We start from the raw sequence: 23336 nt of genomic DNA, 5'->3' as shown, positions 1-23336 counted from the left end.
TTGCTGAAAGTTCAGTTGCATCTTTGCCGAAAGTGAGAAAATGAGATGTCATAGAAATCATTTGTAAGTCTCCAGACCTGTTTGGTTAGAACCTGGAGTTAAGCCATGAAATCAACACTAAGGCTCATCCAACATGTTGATTACATCCTTATTGGTATTTTTCGGCTAAAATGTTATACAATAAGCTTATGATATTGATGTCAAGTGATATAGACACTCGGCAGTGTTATAATAAATACGGCTATCCTGTAACGCACTTCAGGTTGTAGAGATTCAATTGTAGAGATTGTAGAGGTTAACATAAACTGAATCCCATTTATGCCTTGCCTATTACTTGGAAATTATTAGAAAGATCAAACCTACGCGGTGTATGTCAGCGTTGGATTTAATACCTGAGTATCTTCAGACCCGTTATTCTTAACCGATCCCTCAAGAAAAAATTAAAATAGCATAAAAAAGTAACATGTTTTGAAATTAGGCACATTGGTAAATTTTCGCCGTACGGAAGTCAAACTTCTTGTATTTTAATTTTTTCATAACGATAATAAAATTTCTCCGAGTGTAGGGTAAGGTAGCTATCGATGGGCTAGCTCCTCCGTTGAGCCACCTATATTATTTTCTAATTATTGATAGTAGGCGCTATCTGTTCAATGTTTAGTATACTACATGAAGTTTGAAAACATCCGCTTTAGTTGGGAGTTGATCGAAACTCAAATAAGGTTACTTTACAAGAAGATAAGATTTTTTTTTTCTAATTTATCATGTAGAGAAAGTATAGAATATCAGTGACATGTTAATAGTGTTTTAGTTGTTACTGATAACATTAAACCTGTGTTCAATCGACGTTATTCGGTTCTATTAATAATGGTTGTTTGCTTTGTTATAACCGAAAACACATACACCGACTGCTAGTTGCCTTGATGAGCCAGCTTGCGTTGCACTGAATGGGCTGGTGGCCCAATCATGGAAACCCTATCGAGGCTAATATTTTGTAACTTTTTCAAGTTGAAGAATAAAATTTCACTATATCTGATTTATTAAAAAATTATCAGGAGTAAATAAATCTACAATTAGATAATGGTCCCATTTTCTTTGTGATAAAAATTAATTATTTACCTAATTTTAACCTAAACAGGAGTATCCCTAATTCGTATGTAAAATGAATATTTTCTTGAAAGTATCGTAAGATTTCCATTTTTCTTGTGTAATTTATGCTGATTTTTTTATTTTTTATTGTGTAATTTATGCTTTGTTATTTTAAAACTGTACTGCACAATAAAAAATAGAGGTATTGGCATTTCTCACTCCGCGAGACTGAACCGCACTATGAGACCCTCACCCCTTAGAGCCAGGCACCCCTTAGAAGTTCAACCTCCACCCTCGCACCTTGGAGAGAAGGGCTCATTGTTTTTGAGATCCCGGTCGTTGACTATAATTTGCTACCTGCCATTCGATCGGACTGCCCAGCAGAGGGATATTAATCAGCTTCCTCGGGACGCCGCCCCCGTGAAAAACCCGGAATGTCATCCCGGGTTGCTGGAGCCATCTGCTCTAGGACATTCTAAATCCCGGGCCTGCAATAAGTGACCTTTACGGAACCTACAGAACAACTAGGATCATGATTTGTATATCCCCTTGGCCGAAACTGCCTAGGTACTGATCCTACCCAATAGCTTCGCAGAGTTCTCCACGTCGACCCCCGGGGGAGAACAATAAATAGAGTACTTATCATGCATAGCGTAGGAATTAAGTCAGAAAATTAACTAGTGGTAGGGTAGCCTAAATCATACTGTTGTTCTGAGCAAGAATTTTCCATAATGTATACAAGTTAGCGATTTTAAAACACTTTAGGCAACAGACGCCAGAAATTAAATTTATGATATACGCTACATTTTTTTGGTCTATAAGTAGCGTTGTGCTTTTTTGTCGTACATCTCCGATTTTGATACTAAACCTCATAAAATCGGGGCTACCGCTGTGAGAAGACGACTTTAGGGGCGGAGAAGACAGTTAAAATCTAAACTTTCATTGCTTTCAGTAAATATGCCTGTCAATTCCAACGAAGATGCATGGTTCTGTGCTATATGTTCTGATGAATTCAAGAAAGACATGATTCAATGCCTATCGTGTAAAGTGTGAGTTCATGAGAAGTGTGCTGGTGTAGAAAGAGAATGAAAATGTATTATTGCAAAAAATGCAAATGAACTCATCAAGAACGAGTAAATGATGCAGTAATTCTGCGTAAGATTTGCAGCGTAATATTAAATACTAGGCTTAATAACTATTTTATGCTGATACTAGGCTTAATACTAGTATCAGATACTAGGCTTAATAACTATTTTATGTGTCTTAATTATTTTATGCTGTTTGAATATTTTCAAATTATGGTCAAATTATGGCATAGATGGGGCATGCATATATAAGAATATGTCGCAGAAAGGCCTTATAAATGTGTAATTTTTTATCTATTGATAAAACTCTGTTTCGAACGATTAAGGGGCTAAGAGTAAATTTACTAGCTCGAACCTTTGTAGCTATGTGTTTAGTGTTGAGCTTCTATGTTAAGTGATGATCTAGAATTTTTATGAATTGCTAAAACTCTGTTTCGAGCGATTAAGGGGCTAAGAATAAATTTACTAGCTCGAACCTTTGTAGCTATGTGTTTAGTGTTGGGCTTCTATGTTAAGTGATGATCTAGAATTTTTATGAATTGCTAAAACTCTGTTTCGAGCGATTAAGGGGCTAAGAGTAAATTTATTAGCTCGAACCTTTGTAGCTATGTGTCTAGTGCGGGGCTTTAATGTTAAGTGATGATCTAGAATTACACCTAGGATTTTGACTTCCTTGACTCAGGGAATAGGAGTATTGTAGAAGGGTAGGTTTCGATCAATAGTCAGTTTACTTGTAAACTTGACAGCAATAGTTTTTTTCAACATTAATTTTTATCATTCTCTTGCAGAGCAGAACTCTAGTGCATGAATGTGTGTTTGTAGCTGTGGTAAAGATGAACTAATAGATGCATTTTGGGGGAGGATCGCAGTATCATCTGCGAACATAGCAAGTGTTGTGTTCTGCGTGTGGGGGATATTCTTCGCGTTCTTTGGTAATTTAATAAATTCCTTTTTAAACTAGATTGAATGTTGATTTACACATAAATACCTCTCAATCGTACATGAAAAAATTAAATGTGGCATTTAGATTCGACGTAAAATTTGGTTAGATACGCAGCGCTATTCGTCTATTAGCCTAGCGTACATTAGCATTCAGTAATGTATAATTTACAGAAAATAATAACAGAATTACTAAAAACTAATTAGTAGCTTTAGTTCCTAAATACTGGTGTATTTACGGAATTCCTTTATAAATTGGCAGATAAAAATGTGAATATTAAACATGTAGACAGGCGGAAAAAATACTTGATTCAAAAATAAAAAATACTTTGTCACTGGAACAAACAGTTTAAGAATGAAACAGTAGTAAAACATTTCAGTATAAGAGGCTGATATTTTATGGATTATAAATGCCATGACACTTTGCTATTTTCAATCTGTAAGTGGAATTTGAATTCTGTACCCGAATCTAAAGCCTCATGTACATAAAACGACTATACAAAATATAGTGCAGCTTCCAAAATGCAGTGTATGTTCTCTAAAGACCAAAATCCTCGTACTGTGCAAAAGTTGGTTTGTAAGATACTATTATGTTTATTGTAGATTAAAAAAGATTAAACTACAGTTTTTAAAGAAAGTTACTTTAAATCTTTAGTAATTAGTACACGTATCGCATAGAAATTTAGCTAAAACACAAATATCTAATTTATATAGATAAAAGTGAACACGATGGAAAGTATCAATACTTCATGCAAATAATCATAAAATTATATAACTAACAACTACGCTAAGCAGCCAAAAATATTTCCAAGGAAATAAATTTAGAACAAAGCAAAACATTTTACTACCAGTTATAACTAAACAGGACTGAAAAATCTGCTTTTATTTTGAATAAGGCTGAACCTTTTTCATGTACACGAATCACAAAGGTTTTTGACACATATGCATATGTACATTTAGAGTTCAGAGATGCACCCTATACAATCTCTTTTTGAAGTAGTGTTTTTGACACATTTAAATAACATACATATATTTCTTGCCAAAATAACGGCTAAACGAGTTCACTTCGGGTATATGTTTCCGTTAATAGAATTTCAGTTTTATAAAAAGATTCTAAAACTGATTGAATTGAAACTTTTAAAGAGAGTCATGTTCTAGGAAAGGAAAAAATATTGGCAAGTTGGCTTAAAGAAAATAGTCCTTCCGTCCCTAACAAAAACAGAAAACGAAATACGGCTTGAAGAAAATATATAGTATATGAATCTGCTATTGCGCTTAAAAAAGAAAAGGTAGAAAACTATCTCTCAGTATAAAATCATTTTGTGAGAATGCTTAGATTTATCCTGAAGTTCCCAGGGATTCGCTTTGAAGATGAATCTATCTGCTGAGTTTTATTTTTGTTCGTTTTCTTAGGCTCTGAATCTGAAAGCGAGGATTTACTAATAGAATTGCCTTCTGCAGATTTACTTTACTTTTCACATTCTGATGTCAAGAGAATGTTATTTTTCCATTAAGAAATGCGGAAGCAGTATTTCCTATTCTTAGATGTTTTAATTACCTCTATTTTCTTTCTCTCTTAAAGCTTATTCAGTATAGCTATTTATTTAGAAACATTTCCATGTAATGATTTAAAATATAATTTGGAGTTCAAACTGGAATTTTTGCAACGTACAAACTGCAGATGCTTTTAATCATTTGAGTTTTTCGAAGCTGGCAAAGGATTCCAAATATTTTTCTCTTAATAATGCAACTCTGATCTACTACTTCAAGCACTTGAGATGTGAGCACTAACTAACGTGACGTTTATAACGTGATTTTTTTCTGCACGGAATCATATTTACATTAATAGCTATGTATAGTATAAATACACTTGACACATGATGTTTCAACTATAGTTTTTAGTGGACAGCAGATACATATAAAATTGTTTTAATTCTTATCTTGAAAATACATATTCGGTGATTGTACTAAATTAATACAAGTTCCTTAGTATAGAATCAAGTTATCAGGAACTCATTTATCAAAAATATTTATGGTAATAAAGAACATTTAGCATTTAGCATTTGGTTTTAGCGTACATTTAGCATTCGATTTTACATCTCAGTTAGGATTCGTGATAAATATATGACTCGTAGCAATCATGAAAATAATTTACTGAAAATAATCTGTAATAAATATATTACAGATATAGATGAATATAATACGTTTAATAGATTTAATATCTACTTTTAATGAAACTATGTTATTGTAGTAGGGCATAATGATTAGATGAACGAAAGTTTACCTAAGGTTGAAAAAGTCATAAACAATGGATTATATTAGGCCTTCCTAATTAAAATCACAGTAGTTGTTTTTTGTTGATGACTGAAATGAATGATATGAAAACACACATGATACTGAATTATTCTTCTGCTGACTTGAACTGTATAATTTTCATCAAATTATATCATTCCTTCAATTTATTAAGTTATTTTAAACTGGTGATAATTAAGTTAATATTATAATTGTTGCAAATTTCCTCCCCAAATTTTTGATTGCAAATTTCATCTCTTTTTGATAGAGATAGACAATTCGGGAATCAAAATTTTCACTTAAACTTTCTAATTAATTGAATCGATTAATTTGAAAATAGTATTTAGTTTTTGAAAATAGTTTAATCACTTATTTAAAAATTTTAACCCCTTAGTTGAGTGATTTTTTGTTTCCTTTGTAGCGTTTTCCCTTTAAAAAAAGTGCATGCAAATTCTTCTTTAATCACACAATAATATTCATAATTTATCACTTTAATACACATTCATCGATTGTAAATACATAGCTATAACTAGAATTAAATTTCTATGCTCTTCATAGAAGTTCCTAAATTGCCCTAAATTTTCGAACCAGACCTTTATGACGTATTTAATTACATTTCTACTTCTCATAAGATTTCTCTGAATATATTGGTTCTGGCGAATATCTAGAATGTTTTCAGGAATTTTTAATTTAACATTTTATAACTAAATTACTACCAAAAATTCTTTTTTTTTATGTTTCTAAATGATAAATACTCACATCCAGAAACTATAAAGGAGAAATAAATTTATTAATATAAACAATAAATCAAACAGATAAAAAAATACTAACATTAAGAATGATTAGATTAAAATCAAGAAATTTAAACCATTTTTAAATTTTTTCCTTTTCTTAAAAAGATTCTAAAATACAGGCAGATGACAGGCACAAAGGAAAAAAAATCTGATGTGTACACCACATTACTTCCTTGTACGGAATATTAAATTATACGCATTTTTTCTTGCATTTCATTTAAACTTATTGGATTGAATTAAATCTACTTCGCCGACAGCGCATAAACCACAATAGAATAAATGCATTCTTTAAAATTCACTCTAGTATTTGTTTACCAGAGCGATACTCTGGCGCTAGATTCACTTAACAGTAATAATAATTATATAACAGTTAACTTATATAATAATTATAGAACGTAAACTAAGTTTTGTATAATCCAATAATTATATAACAGTTAACTTATATATTTCGTTCATATTATAACTCATAATGCACACAATTTATATCATTTAAAGAACAGAATTATCTAATCGTTGCCACATGTTCTAGTCAAATACTATAATAAAGCTAGAATGATGTATAAAAGAAATTAAGCAAACAAAACAAAAAAGAAACGGTTTTTCATAGACGATTGAGTATTTCTCATTTAATTAATTCAGTTCTCACTTCGCGAGAAGGCAAAAATACATAAAACTTTAAAATATCTATATTAAAAATTACGAAGTAAATCTTAAACACTTATTTCCTCGAAAAAATTCCAGAAAGAATTAGGCATGATTTAATTAACAATAATAAATAAATGCGTTATCTTTGTTGTTGAGAAGCTAAGTTTCTCTAGATTGGCAACAAATCCACTAGTCTCCTGTTTAAAATATAAACGTCAATTGCCGCCATTAAAAAAAGGCTTAACGGCAATTAGACAACTATAAAATTGTTGCTAATTCTAAAAATATTACATACAGATTTACTAAAGGAATAAAAACCTTAACCGGGAGATAAAAACAACATTATACAATCATTTTTAAAACAAAAAATGTACAATTTACAAACATATAAGAGTAACGAATCTGAGATCACTGAGCCGGATAACGGAGTGGATATATACCATAAATTAAGGATAATGCAAAATCAGGCAAAGGAAGAGTTAGAAGCAAAACAAATCTGACTTATTTGTAAAGTTTATTTATTAAATAAAAGGTAAAAAGCAAAAAAAGATACTATATGTTTGATATTATTAAAAAAATTTGCGATTTTTTCTCCCTGGAGCAAATTACACAAAAATCCATTTACAAAAAACCAATATTACATGGCTGGTATGATTGTCAATAAATTGCATGTCTTCCAGACGATGCAATACAGTCCGTACAACGCCTAGGCATACTAAGTATCAAATTATTGATCTGTTCTTAGGGGATATTACACCACTCAAAAAGCAATGCTCTCCGAAGTTCCAGTAGACATGTAGGAGGAGGTTGACAGGCTGCAACTCGTCGGCCAAGCATGTCCCACACGTGCTCTACTGGATTCAAGTCCGGTGAGAATGCTGGCCAGTCCATACGGGTGATATCCTCCGATTGAAGGCATTCGCTTACAATGTTTGCACGGTGAGGACGGGCGTTGTCATCTATAAACACAAATTGTGCGCCCATGGCGCCCCGAAACAAACGTACATGTTGGTCCAGAATGACGTCCCGATAGATTTGGCTTGTCATGGTTCCAATTTGAACATGCAGGTCAGTTCTGGAACACAGAATAATTCCACCCCAAACGAGCACTCCTGCACCATCGTAACGCTGTCGTTCAATGATGTTTTCTTGGTGGTAACGGGTACCTGGAGATCTTCATATGAAAGTCCGGCGAGAATAAGCTTGCAAACTTAACATGGAGTCGTCGGAAAACATCACACAAGCCCACTGTTGCTGTGTCCACAATGCATGCTCTCTACTCCAGCCTAACCGCAGGCGATCGTGAGTTGCAGTACGTGGAACGCATCTGACAGGTCTACGAGCGTATAGACCAATCTGCCCTAAGCGTCTGTACACGGTCTGCCTTAAAATTGTCGTACCAGTGGCTGAAGAGAGCTGACGAGACAGGTCTGAGGCTGTGCTCCGCCTGTTTCGTTTGGCAGTAACTGCCAAATACCGGTCCTTATTCGGCGTTGTAACTCTGGGACGACCTCTGCTATAACGTCTACTCACATTACCAACATCTTGGAATCGTTGTCAAAGCCTGGAGATGACAATCTGGGCAATCTCAAGTTCGTCTGATACTTCCAGTTGGGTACGCCCACATTCCAGACGGCCGATAATTCTACCACGTAAAAAATCATCCAAATGCGTCCTTTGTGCCATAGCTATTTGGTTATTGCACTGAAATGCTTATAAAGCGCCTGCGAACAATTTTACTTTTTTGCCTGTATTCATTATATATCACTCTCTTACACTCTCGTCATTGTGACGTACCATCGGTGTCATCTGGTTACTTCCTGAAATTTGCATATGATTCTTGAAGATGTGTGTAGTGATTTTACAGGTGAATTTAGAGTTCGTTTTCCGCGTGACTCCGAATTATCCTTAATTTATGGACATGAGTGTATATAAATATATTTATATATGTTTGGTGCGGCCGATTGAGACCAAAATACGAGGTGCACATCTACATGTTGTAGCTTATAGTACTAGAGTGTAAAGTTTCGTAGGCATTGTATTGTACTCGAAATTGTGCGATAGAAAAATGATCTAATATTATCGTATTATATTTATAACTAGGTTTACTATGTCTTGCATTTATATAGGATATTCTATGTCTTGCATTAATATATTCTTCTATGTCTTGCATTTATATATGATATTGTTACAATGTATAGTACTCAGTGTAAAATGTAGTGTGGTCTAGTTTAAAACATTGAAGTAGTATTGTAGTGTAAAGGAATTATAGCAACATTGCCCATGTTAAAGTAGTGTAGTATAGTTAGCAGCGTAGTAGTTAAAATAGAACTTGAGTTAACAACCAGGCAGTTATAGATACAAAAAACCTATGTAAAATAATGAGTGATTATGAAACCTAAGATTTTGAAATAATAAATGCTGTCGGATCAGCGAGTCATGATTAGACAGCATCTGCCAAGTGGAAACAAATACCGTAAGGCTTACTATAGTTAAGGGCGGCAGTCCACTTGAGCAGCGTTCAGCAGTCCTATATACAAAATTTCAACGTCCTCAGGCTACTCGTTTTTGAGTTATGCGAGATACGAACATACGCATGTACGTACATACGTTCGTACAGACGCCATGAAAAATTCTCCTCAGAATTAATTTTAAAGCAGTTTTATAATTTTTTTTTAAGAAAAAGGGTATTTTATTCTGTCCTTACGTACAGGTATCACGCAAAAACATCGTTAAATTGCATTCGATAGCGGTCAAAATGGATATTTTCGTTGAAATATGCTGCCTGAAACTTTTCGCGATTACAATACTTACTTTTTACTTCGTACAAGGAAGTAAAAAAATGAAAGGAAGTGAGAGAGAGAGAAAGAATTTATGTACGGTTCCTCTTAAACAACTTGCACAGCAGAACATATTTAAAGCATTTTTTTTTTTGGCTTGGTTGAATAGTTTACTAGTGAACGTTATATGAAATTTAAGCTTTTTAATGTTTTCTATCCTATTACCGCTTAATTAAAGTAAAAGTTAACTAGCACGAGGAAATTATATATATATATACATAGTATGTTGTATAATATTATAATATTGAAATTATATACATATATATATATATATATATATATATATATATATATAAACATACATGTGTATGGAAAGAGGGACAAATTAATGATGTTAAGACATTTTTAGATTTCTTATACTTTATTTTAAATTCATTGTGCTCCAATAATTTTTATTTTTATATTTGCAAATGGATCAATACTGGCTCGAAATAAACAAATTCATTTCATGAAACGATTTTTATTCTTTCAAAAGCAGTTTACTTTTGTCTGTATTCAGTATTAAGTGTTTTATTCTGACATAATTGATGCATTATCTTTCATTAATGAATTCATTTCTATTCAATGATCAATCTATAATCTAATATATCATTAAGAATCTACAAAGTAATTGCTTCGCTTTTGAATTTAATGGCGCTTTATTCGTGCGGCTCTGACTTGAATAAATTTAATTGGAATCAGATATTTACGAAGAATGTTGCAAATATTTACAACAAATAAATAATATATTATCCTTTCAGCTAAAACATTTCAAATAGGCGGTCTACGCATATAGAAATAAAAACAAAAGGATTAATCCGTTACATATGAGAAACAGTTAACTTAATTATTACCTTTAATATTATCAGTCGAGAATATTGACAGTTAAAGTGTTAATAAATATCCCAACTCGTAATTACTAGGGTGTATACATAAGGTATATATATACATCTGTAGGTTAGGAAATTATTCATTTGTTGCACGTATAACTTGCTGAAGACGTATAGGGTACAGGGGGATGTACATATTGTAATTTTATACAATATGTACAGAGTTTCCCAGACACTATCCAGTTGTTTGAACATTTGTTTCTCAAGGTATTAATAGTTGAGAAAAGATATAGCTACACTAATTCAATCTATAAAACTGAAAAAGAATTTGATTCAAGTTTTTCATACAGTGTCTTCAAACAATGACAATGTTCAAACAAATTGAGCGCAGAACTATTTTAAAAAAATTCCTTTTGTAACTCAAAATGGGGTGAAAATAATAGGAAAGAATTTGGAGAACAGCTGCAGTTTTATCTGAAAATAATCTGGCTGCTGAAGACCCTAATTTAGTCACGCGTGAGTGGCCGTAGGGACTCGTGAGGAAGAACGGGTGGCCATCTAGTCACGAAATACTGAAATTTCCTAAGAAGAGTTGGAAATAGGGAAGTAAATGCCTGTTCCCTGAAAAATCATTAATGACAGAAGACGTTGATAGCTGAAGACTCACAAGTGGAGTCAATTAGGCTGAGTTGCCATTTCAGGTAGGCAACTCATTTTATTTCCCCATCGAGAGGGAGATTTTATCTGTTTTTTGCACTGAAAGTCCTGTTCAAAATGTAGTTTATAAGCAGATTTTTTTTTTCTTTTATTGACTGTAGACGTAATTAGTTTCTTTTAGAACAATGCATAATCTCAAAAAGGCAGCAATCTCTTAAGATAACTTTGTGAAAATTAAGTAATTTTGTAAAAGAATCTATCTAGAATATACCGTAGTTTCTCTACGTTTTTATGATAAACAGAACGAGATAAAATTGAGTCTTCACATTTTAAGATGATACTGCAGAACTTTCCATATTAAAAAAGAAGATTTAACTGTATTTTCTATGCTAAACGTGCTCAATATCTTATTCTAAATGTAATCAAAATCTTGGAAATATATTAATTCAGATATACACGAATACATCTGTGTTTTCAATGATAGCATTTTTTTTTTCCTTTCAATATTTAATTTTAATCTTTTCATAATCTCGGAAACTTTCGCGTGCCATTTTTCAACGGAAATATTCGTTTATATTGTTCTTAGTGCATATATATCTATATCTATATCTATATCTATATAGATATAGATATAGATATATGTCATATTTTCTAACCACAGTCGCAATGGCTGGAACTTTCAACAGCTTTCGGTGTCCGCCATGGCTGTGGTTAAGGCATACAGAGGAAGATAATAAAATTGAACTTAAAGAAAAGCCAGTCTTTGTTTTCACACATATCCAATTGATTTGGCAGACACTTATAAGGCACTTCTAACACTTTTCTAGCGTGCCTTTGTGCTGTAGTGGTTCTGCACGCTAGGCTGATATTCCAGAGGTCCGTGGTTCGATTCCCAGCGAAGGCGTTAGCTCATTTTCCACGTCTCCGACTTTTCCAATTACCCTAATGTCTCTACAGTGGTGCACGAATTAAAAGGGTGTTGGACGAGGATTCTCCGCACCCAAAATTTGGAGATGAGGTCCCCTAAAAACCCCAGTCACCCTTTAAAAGGGGGGAGTATATAAGGTATTTCTACCGCCTTCCTAGCGTGCCTTCCTGGTGTAGTGGTTCTGCACGCTAGGCCGGTATCCAGAGGTCCGTGGTTCGATTCCCGGCGAAGGTGTTTGCTCATTGTTCATCTTGCGTTCTTCCACAAATATTCTAATGTCTTTACGCACTTATTCAATCATAAATAAATATAGTAAATTTCTATGTACATTGATTCTATTATTATCTTATTATTATTATCTTATTATTATTTAAAAAATTAAGACGCGGGCAGTTTAGACGGGAAAGCGAAGCGAGGAGTTATTAGCAAGGTGGAAGCTAGGAAAAGAGTGACGTAATTTGCAGCCAGGGGTTTCTTATACCATATATATATTGTCTGTATATATATATATATATAGTATATATATATATATATATATATATATACACTTATAGCACCTAAAGTTATATATATATATATATGTTTGTATATATGTAATTCACATAAGTCAAAACTGATTGGCTGTAGAACGGTGAAATCTTGTGTATGGGACTGCTATAGTATCTAGTAGTGCACCTCCTATTTTATTGTAATCTGCAGTACCAAATATATACGTATATATACACTCGCACCATTTACCTGCTTAAAATGCCTCTACCGGCTTTTATTCTTATAATCTTTGGCGGTAGTCATATACTTCCAATTACAGAAGTGTTTTAAATGACAAAACTATTCATATTTTGGCAATATCAAATTAAAAAAAAAAAAAATGCTTTCGACAAATAACGGAATTCAACTTTTAATGCGATCTCCCGATTCCTATACTTGTATTTGAAAATAATTTTAACGAATTAATTAAAATGTTTGTAAGCTCGCTTTTATAGTTAAAAGAGCCGCTGGCGTTTACTATGTATGATTACTAAAGGAAGTGTGAAGATGTTACAGAACAAATAAAACAAGCAAAAGATTTTACATACACACACATTTTCTTTCATTTCATTTTTGATTAATGTCTTGTTTTTATTCAAAAATTCCTATTAAGTAAACATACACATTTTCATTTACACTATGTAAAACTGGTCGATGATATCAGAAATGAAATACAAAAATTATCTTTACTGGTAGATAAAGAGTTTACTGTAGATACAGTTGTTTCTATCGTTATGATGAGAAATTTCAAACTAAATGAAAATTCATTTGATTTTAGGAAACACCAATATAACGCCAAGTAAATATCCTGATACGCTTGGCAATTCATTTTTAGATTTAACATTAACTGGAAGTTTAATTGTAGACATCTTAAATCTGAAAATCATCTTAAACATTTTCACTAAAAGTATTCAATAGCGGCAACCCAAGATTGACAGGTGTAAATGTGTTACAAGAAGTTGATGCTTTTTTCTCCATAACGAAGTAATTTGAGAGTGTCAATGATTTGACTTAGTTTTCTCATAGTATCGTCTATTATGTTCTTTTTGCAATTTTTTGCTTTTGCTCCTCATTTCTTTCTGCAAACATTTCTTTAGCTCTTCATTTGTTTGTTGACCATTGACGTATAGCTTAGTTCATTCTGCTTCTTTTTGTCCCGATACCTTTATTTTTTCCCTTTCTCAAACTCATTATTAATTATTTTTGGTGGAATAAAATGCAGGAAACACCATCTACACACGCTGACTGACTATTCGCGACTGCCAGAGACCTTTAAAACTCACACCTCGGTGCTCATCAGCATAGAGCTTTGATGTTACCAAAATTTCTCTATTTTCTGACGCGTTGCTATGCGTATACTCTTTGTCCAATTTTTTAAATGTTTTGGGTGTTTGTTAATGCGCTCTTTCATCCGTCTAATGATGTATTTAGATTAATTTTAATATTTATAATTGGAAGATGTTATAAGGTATTTCTTCCGCTTTCTTAGCACGCCTTCTTGGTGTAGTGATCAGCACGCTCGACGCTTACTCGAGAGGTCCATAGTTCGAATCCGGGCGACGGAAATGCTCATTTTTTCATTTTTCTTGCCTCCAAATAACATATTGTCTCTACAATATAAGCACACGAGCTCACCTAAAATAACATCTTATTTTTTGCTTTCCCGTCAGACCATAATGAAAAAACGTAATTCCACGTGAAAAAAAAAAAAAAAAAAAAAAGGCTTTATGATTTTATATTACACCCAAAAGAGCATTTTTTACAATTAAATATAATTTTCTTCGCACTTAAACCCTTAAACCACATAAAATTAAATTCAATAGCAACGTCACAAAATATTTCAAAATAGCATTACTTTAGAATTTCCAATACAGAATTCCTGGAGATAAAAATGTTTTCTTCCGTACACTGTTACCATTGCTTGCGTTGAGTTTGTTAATAAAAAATGCCTTAACGTTTTACTAAATTTGAAATAGATCATAAAACACATTCGAAATTCAAAATTCGGGGTTCCAATTGCCCATGTTTGGTTGGAGGGCTAAATTATTAAACAATTTTTGGCTCTAGGTACAGTTGTTTTTTCACAATGTGGGAAACACTCATGCATTCATGCAGATTCTTCATCATTTAGTTTCTTTAAATATAATACATGACGATAATATTTGGTGGCTACAGTTTGAAAGGTGAATCAACGTAGAAAGTGAAACGACGCAAAATACCGTTTTGAGGCTAATAGCCTTTTTGCGCTAAGAGAAGATTGCTCCCGTACTAGAAAAATTGATCGGGATACTTAAATTCAAAATTTGCCATTTTTGATGTCATTTTAACTTGTCTTGAAGTAACGGTTAATTAGTTTAGAATATTTGGAAGAACTACATTTTAATAAAGTACAGCGAAAAATGTGTATATTTTAACAGGTTTTAGAAGGAAGAAATGTGGTGCACAGATTAGTGTTTTTCTGGGTTTTTTTCCCCTTTTAGTTTCCCAATTTAACAAACAAGTCCAAAAAATATGACTAAATGAATACAGACAACCAATCTGGAAAACATTTCTGAAATCTTTTTAATTACATCAGTATGAAACCGAAACAGTAGATTTATGAGTATACACTTCATTATGAAGGAAAATTTGGTAAATAGATTTTGTTTCGGAACATTACCAGAAATTTTGTTCAGTAGAAAGGCTAGAAATGAATGGTAAGTATTGGATTTTATCAGCTTACCTTTACGCCTTTTATCCTTTTATCTAGTGATCCCTTTTAGCGAAATTCAGTCATCTAACTTTAAGTATACGAATTTATTTATTAGCATTTTAGTGAATGTTTCCTTTTATCCAAAAGTAAGTATTTTTGTCATATTTTTAATGATTCATTTTATCGGCTATTATGATTGTGTTTATATCTTACATAGTAATGATATATTTCAGTATTTCGCAGGACAAATGCGCAAATGCCCGTTGTATGGCATTGCAAATATTTGCATTTATTTGTTTATAAGTTTTCTTATGCATATTTGTAGTATCATTCATTTATGTGTATTTATTTATTTAGTTAGTACAATTTGTATATAAATCATGTATGTATTTAATTTTTTATTTGAGACTATTACTGTGTTTATATTGTAGAAACATTAGGATTTTTGGAAGCATGCAAGATCAAAAATTAGCAATCGCCTTCGCCGGGAATCGAACCACGGACATTTGAAATACCGGCTCAGTGTGCTGACCACTACACCACGAAAGAACGCTAGAAAGGTAGGAGAAATACCTTATAATATGAATTTACTTAACGCACTGTATAATCGAGCTTTAAAGTTTGAGCCGATTGATATTTAACTTGTAAAGGTACCTCAAGTAGACAAAAAGATACATGCAAAAACTCTCTTACCAGACTTCGGCGTTTCTAGTCAACTTTATGACATTTTTCAGTTTACCAGAGGCATTATTTCGAAGTCTTAGAAGCGATTTTTCTTGAAGGTTTCAAAAGTGCTTACACTCTCCCTCGAGCAACTCCGTAAATGGGAGGCTGTTAGCTATGGGTCAGTTAGGTCGAAACTATTAAACTGTTATGTACTTTTGGGTTTTCACTGGAGATTATTGCTTCAGGCTGTGCAAATTTTTAATGAGATGTGATGTCTAGAAGAATTTTTCTCCTCTGTTTTTCCCCTTACCTTGTTTAAGACTACTTATTGCCTGTAAGATCTGTTACGTTTCTCAGTAGTATTTTAAGCCTTCCTAGTCAACTGGTTTAAATACCGAAAGCGATTTCTATGAGCCCATATCAAGCAATAATATGATATAAAAATGATTCTAATACAGTTCTCACTCCTTTCTTTTCGGTTGATTAATGGAGCAAATATTGAAGACGAGCAAATACTCTCTAATGGTCTTATTTCGCTCTCTTTTTTCGACTGCTATGCAATTGAACTGAATGGCGGCGTATATAAGTGTTCGGATATATTTTCTTTCATTATTTTTTTTAGAAAGTTAAAGACTATTTAACATTTCTAAAACAACTATGTTAAAGACTAAAGGGATTTATTAACTAACGGGATTTCTATGTTAAAGACTGAAAGGATTTATTTTTCGGTGTCCAGTCCAGATAGTGTTTCTGAGTATGTGATTCGTTGTAGTGCTTCTTTATGTTCAGGACAGAATGAATTGTTTGCTTTCATTCATAACATTGAATACCAGCAATCGGAATATAAACCATAACAAAGTATCATAACTGGGAAGTCTCTCAAACAATTAATTTCATTTTTGACAGAATTTTGTTCATAATTTTCATTTATAACGGATAACTTGCATCGCATTATTGTGTAATAAAAATCCAATATTTACCTTTGAAAAGCCTTTTGGATGGATATTTTTAAATATTTGGACCATTTATGTCACATGAGATTGCAGTTCCTGTGGTTAACTTGCCCTAATATTTCATTATACTAAGTAACTATTATCCGTGCACGATACATACTATTTTATAAAAAGTTTGACGGTTCAAATAAATAATAAATACTCGAAGTGTTATCATTAGACGTGGCAAACATTTGAATTTTTTTAGCCTTATTAATAATATATGTTAAAAATTCGCTCAATTTCTAATATATAAAATTGCAATTTTTCTGAAAATTTCTTACAGTATTTTAATCATTACGTGATGTTCCTTCATGCCATACATAAACTAACTGGTTTTTGGTTTGTCAGTGCCATTAGCGTTGAATATAATTGTAATGGCGTAGGATTTCGAGTTCAAATCTTCATCTATTTGACTTTCTAACCATTTTCTGTATTTCCTTTAGAAGAAAGCATATCTGTAGTGCATTTCTTTTATCCCAGTGTTTGATACAAGGATTATCTATTTTCGTTCTAATAGTGGTTATTTAAACAAGATGATTTCATTAAATTGCGTTTTAGGGGGAAGTGTTTGAAAATTTCAAAATTGAAAATTTTAGAGTTTAAAACAAATATTATAAAATTAGAACAATACCTTCTTTAAAACGAAATGTTTTAGTTAGCTTTTCTGAACTCAAGAAAATTATCGTTAAATCTAGTAGAGTGACTGCATTGAGACATGAATTCATATTCATTTAGTTTAATACTTTTATACCTTAAATGCAGTGGAACGTTAGTTCAAGAATTTAATTCGCTACTGAAAGTCATTCTCATCCAAAGCATTCGTATACAGAAACTATTTTACGTATGGGAATTCACCTAAAATGGATTAACTAAACGGAACTCAGAATGTAAAATAAACCGCGGGTGATAAATTATGTAAACTTTGCAACAAGACTTTTTGTAAAATTTCATAACACAATCTAATGAAAATTATAAATCTAGACATTAAAGATAAACGTCTTATTGAAGACCAGACGAAGCTGTTAACAACATACGGAAGCTGTTGACAACAGACCTTATTAAACAACAGACGGAAGTGTAATTTAGTAATATTATTATATCTGTTAGAAGGTGTGAGAAGGGCATAATGGAAAAGTGATGATGAGCAGATGATAATGACCTTTCACATGAAAACATCAAATAATTAACTGTGTTTCATGGAGCATTTTTTTTCATATTTTCTTTGTTTCTTAGCGCTGCTCAACTCAGCTTGAGATTACCTGGCTCCTCATTTCATGAAAATTTATTCCATTTAACTTGTAACCTATGTTTTAAAATACTTCAAAAAAGACACGTGGCTATTATTAAAGAAACTACATGTACTGTAAGCTGTTACTGCTTCAACAAAACAGAATCGTTAACTGAAAGCTTTGCATTTTCCCTCTTTTCCAAAACCTTCCTGTCCAATAATTAAGATAATTCTTCTTCCTGCCTCTTCCTTTCAGACATTTCTTTTATAATCGTTTTTGGTTGCTGATTCTGAAGTTGATGTATTTCTCTTTTGTTGAGCACATTTTTATAGATCTTGTAGTAACTCCTCCACGTCTTCATTGTTAATTTCCAAAACTAGAAACACATCGTACATCACAAAAGAAGTCCTAAATCTCAAATCCCCAAAGTTTTCGCTTACAATACAATCTGGACAAAACAAAATTTCCTCTAAGTTGAATTCATGGTCATGTAAATCATCTGCTGTCAAGTTGATACGAAGAGTTAAACAAAGGAAAATATTAAAATGATGTTTCAAGAAGTCTCCCAGAGTGTTTACTCTGTAGCACATGATTGCCTGAAACCATCTGTGAAAGTCATTTGTTGCCTATTTTTAAGTGTTTGTAACTCGAGCCATCATTCATCATCCAAGGCGTTTTTATTCAGTAAAAATCATTGCTCATTATGTGTAATTCGTGATCTGAGGTTCCTCTGCAATTTATTAATTAATTACTCTCTAAATCGGGATTCAACCATTTGTATATGAATGTATGCAAAAGTAGAGTACACTCCCGCTTAACGAAGGCATATTTACCGGGTTGAGAATAATTTTAGATTGCACCTTGTAATAACGTAATTGTAATTGCAACTTGTAATTACATAATTGTAATTGCACCTTGTAATTACAAATTGTAAGTTTACTTATTGCGCAAAGATCAAAAAATTAAAATAACAAGTCTGTAGCCTAAAACAAAAGTGCCGTGCCTACGGACAATATTAAAAAGAAAAGATTAACGCATGGTGTCACACCGTCTTGGCAGATGATTTCATAATACTAGAGAGTTCTTTTATCCACAGCACTACGTAATTTATTTATAATAAGATATAGTGTAAACATTGTCCAAAGAAAGCAAAAATTTTTATCGACGTTCTTTAAGCGAGTTTGAATTTCAACTTACTTGGCAAATATCGTTCTTTATTGCAATTTACAGTTTATTTTCTTCTTTGTAACTGGCACTTATTCTTCCTTAATTTATGGCATATTACGTTTGTACCCACTACATTTAATTTACGTAACCAAATATGCACAATATCCGAAATAAGGTGCTAGAAAATATAGCAGACTTTTTAATACTATTTTCCTAATTTTGATAATGTAGGTTTCCTGTGTTCTTTAACTGCCATTGGAATATCCAAAACTTTGAGTTAAATGTGGACGTCATCTTGGAAGTTTTCCAGGTTGACTTTATAATGCAGTCGAATTTGTAATAAAAATTTTCAAGCGAAACAGAAACAACTTTTTAAAATGGAAGAAAATATGCCATGACCCATTAAATACACGTTTACAGTTACTACAGTTAGAAGCAATACGTAGAAAATACTATATTTTGAAAGGAATTTTAAGCTGAATCATTATCTCTAGCTTAAGGAAAAATGAAAGCATAGATATTTCCATAACAAAATGTCTTCACTAATCTTATATAGGGTAAACAAAGACGCAAATCGATGTAATACAAACATCTCTGAACATGTTCAGACCAACGCACCTTAAATCCATTGAAAAGAAAGAAAAAAATAATTATCTAACCCAATGCATAATTTATGAAAACAAAATACTGTGAGTAGCCGCTCTAGAGAACCGCCTTCCTTAGACGACCTTTCTTCAGTATATTTCCTCTCAGACAGGGCTCAGAAACCGTCAGTTTTTTTAAACGTTCTAAATGATTCATGTTTTAGCTTCTTATTTTTCTGAAGTGTTTAAGATTTTAGTTATTTACAGTTTCACAAACTCTATTATTTTGCTTGTTAATTTTAAATTTTTTTCGGTGGATTTGTTTAAAATTTGATTGCAACTTGTATTTCTGATGTATGGAATTTATGCTCTGGCTCATATAATTTTTATTACATTAAAAACATTTTGATACTGTTCCGCTTTCTTTTGCTGCTCTTCATCAGTAGGTGAAAACGATTTAAATGATCATTTCCTTCTACACAAATAAAGCAGATTAGCCAATGAGTTGCTTAAGAACTATTTTATGTTAAGTTTCCAAATGCAGATAATTTTGTAATTTAAGTAATAATTTTGTGACTGGTAATCAAAAGCAATTCCGTGGATGCCCCGAGACATGATAAGGTGCGTAATTATACGATCCCGCACGAGATGACATGTTTCACCTGTTAATATGCTCATACCGCCAGCCTTCTTCAAGCGCGCCGTTAATCACAGCCTTCAAGGGCCCCAACTTTCAATTTCCAGACAAGATTCGAATAATGAAAACTTGAAAATGAAGAAAGAGCTTTAACAGTTAGCCACCTGAGAGTATTTATGGCTTAAGAATAAAAATGTTTACCTGATTTTAAACAATGAAGTTTGCAATAAATCGAAAAAGCCTGCTTTGTGTAGAATTGGAATTGAATTAGAACCAAATGCCATTTTTGAAGTGTAATACACAAAATTTATTTTCCAATGTATATAAGTTTAAAGAATTGCAGCTTATTTAATTTATTAGATAATTCGAAATCAACTGTAGTGAAAAATAATTTTAATAACTGGAGTATTTATATTGTGTGTTGTCCTTTTTTTATGCAGGTGTGTAATATTAAAAAAAATATTTTATCCAAGGAGTTTATCAGAAAATCCCTCATTTATTAAAAACTAATACCATTTTATGTAATTAGTAATAAGTACGATTGATAGCAACCATAAGACATGTAAAAGAATTACAAGAAATGTTCTTCTTAATGCAAAGAACTGGAAAATCTGAATGCATTATTAACCCGGCGGAAGGCGCACCAAGAAAAGTTAGTAGAACGGGCGCGTGGGGTATCACATACCCCAATATTTAAAATACAATAAAAATAGTATTATTTAGTTTTAAAACTTTTTTTTTTTTTTTGTTCTCGTGTATTATAAATGAGTGAATAATAACTGGGTTTCAAAAAATTAATTTCCGAAATAATCTTAGAGTTAAAATTAAGATAAATGAAAATAATAAACATCATGCCTCTAAGTTTCATTGCATCTCTAATACACCATGCTTTTTTTATTTTTCACACTTTGAACGAAATACGTTCATGTGTTCTTGGCACAGAGTGTTTTCACATTTTAAACATTGCATTCACGTTCTTCTGTCCTTGGCGCGAGGGCAAAAAATTTAACACATCTTTCATACTTAGTTGTTTCTAATTTCATGTATTCGTTTTAATTTTTCATCGAAACTTCTGCTTTTGTTTTGCATGCAGTACGTCAATTTCTTGGAAAAGTATTAATTTCTGATCTTTGTTCAATACCTTTTTCATCAATTGTAATGCTAAATCCTTCAAAAACAGACTTCTGTTTCTTGTTGGTGGATTAGCAGTTGAATGTAATATTATTCAAGCATTTATTACAGCAACATTCAGTGCAGGAAAGAAAATTACCATTGGCCACCTTCTCGTTATTCTGGCAATTGAATAATTGGCTGATATTTCATCCCCCATATCCACTGCTCCTTTAGTCATATTATTGAAACATATAATTCCTAACGTTTTATTTTCTCCAATAGTATCATCTATAGTATGATCGTTATATAATGTTATAATGATCGTTATATAAAGCATAAGAACAGTTTTTCCTTTTTTAGGAACATCAGGAATTAATGTTTTATCTTTTTCGAAACCAAAACATTGTAGAAAATATTCTTAGTTTCATCTTCAGTTTCGGAAATGCAATCTTCATCGCTTTCAAATATTTCTAATAAATCTCGCATGCGTAGCATCTCCAGTTCATAGGGACTCATTCTGTTTACCATAATGCAGTTAGAAATTTTTCAGAATTTAATGTCAAGTATTTTAAAATCACTTGCGAGTAGAAATATTTAGTGTTACACTCTAGAAATAAATTTCTGAACTAAATATTCAGTCAGAAAAACACTTACACGGACAGGCGCGTGGGGTGTGTCATACCCCAGTTCCAAAAAAATACCGATAAATCTTTTTCTGAAACACACAGGCAAAGAAATAACGGCTTTATCTCTTCTATCAGTCTATCTGAATATATGTATTTCCCAAACAAGTCTTCCTTTTATGTTGTCTGGAACAATTCGTCTGGATTCGTCTTCGTATTTACGTTTTTTTAAACATCGTCTGAATACGTCTTCTGAATGCGTCTTAGATATCTTCAAGATCCGTCCTTCGAATGCGTCCTCTCAAAATCATCTTCTTTAAGCCGTCTTCCTTCATACATTTCATCCTTAAACATCATCTTCAGTCTTCTTAAATTAGTTCACGTCTTTAAAACAATAGTCCATTAGTCAAATCGAGAGAAATGTGTCTAGTCGGGAAAAGTCTATAATCAGGAAACATCAAAATCGGTATTTCAAAGCCTTTCTATTTTTTTCCTGGATTTTCTGAATCTACTTTTCCACTTCTTTTTTCTCCCCTCCTTTAGTTTTTTTTCCCTCCGTCTTTGCTTTCTGTATCAGCGTCGTTGTGATCAGGTTTTCTGACCGACTTCTGCTTTTTAATCTTCTCTTCTTCTTCCTCTGTGGTCTCTGTACTTTCTTCATCTCCAGTGTCTTTTTTTTTTTTTTTTTTTTTTTTGCTTCTCTGTTGCAAGGTATTTTACTGAAATTATTCTAGTGGAATTCGCATTTGATTCACACATCTTTAGCAAATGACTCTTCTTCGGAAAATGCTTCTCTTCAGAATCTCCTTCTGCAGTGACGTTTCTCCTCGTTGGCTTCAGAGCTAATTGTATTGTGCTTGAGTTTCCTTTTTGCACTAATTCATCTTTAATAGCATCATTTTCATTTACAACAGAATCTGCATCACTCGGGACATCATCAGAATTCACAATCAGGGAATCAATGCCACTTGCTTTGATTGTAGATCAAGTGTCCAGTTTGATCAGATTCTGTACTGTAACAGGAACT

The sequence above is a fragment of the Stegodyphus dumicola genome, chromosome 3 (genome assembly GCF_044657685.1).
Source record: "Stegodyphus dumicola isolate Sdum_Otavi_A_Nest chromosome 3, ASM4465768v1".
Lineage (NCBI taxonomy): Eukaryota > Metazoa > Arthropoda > Arachnida > Araneae > Eresidae > Stegodyphus > Stegodyphus dumicola.
The sequence above is the reverse complement of the archived record's forward strand: the minus strand, read 5'-3'. Positions refer to the sequence as shown.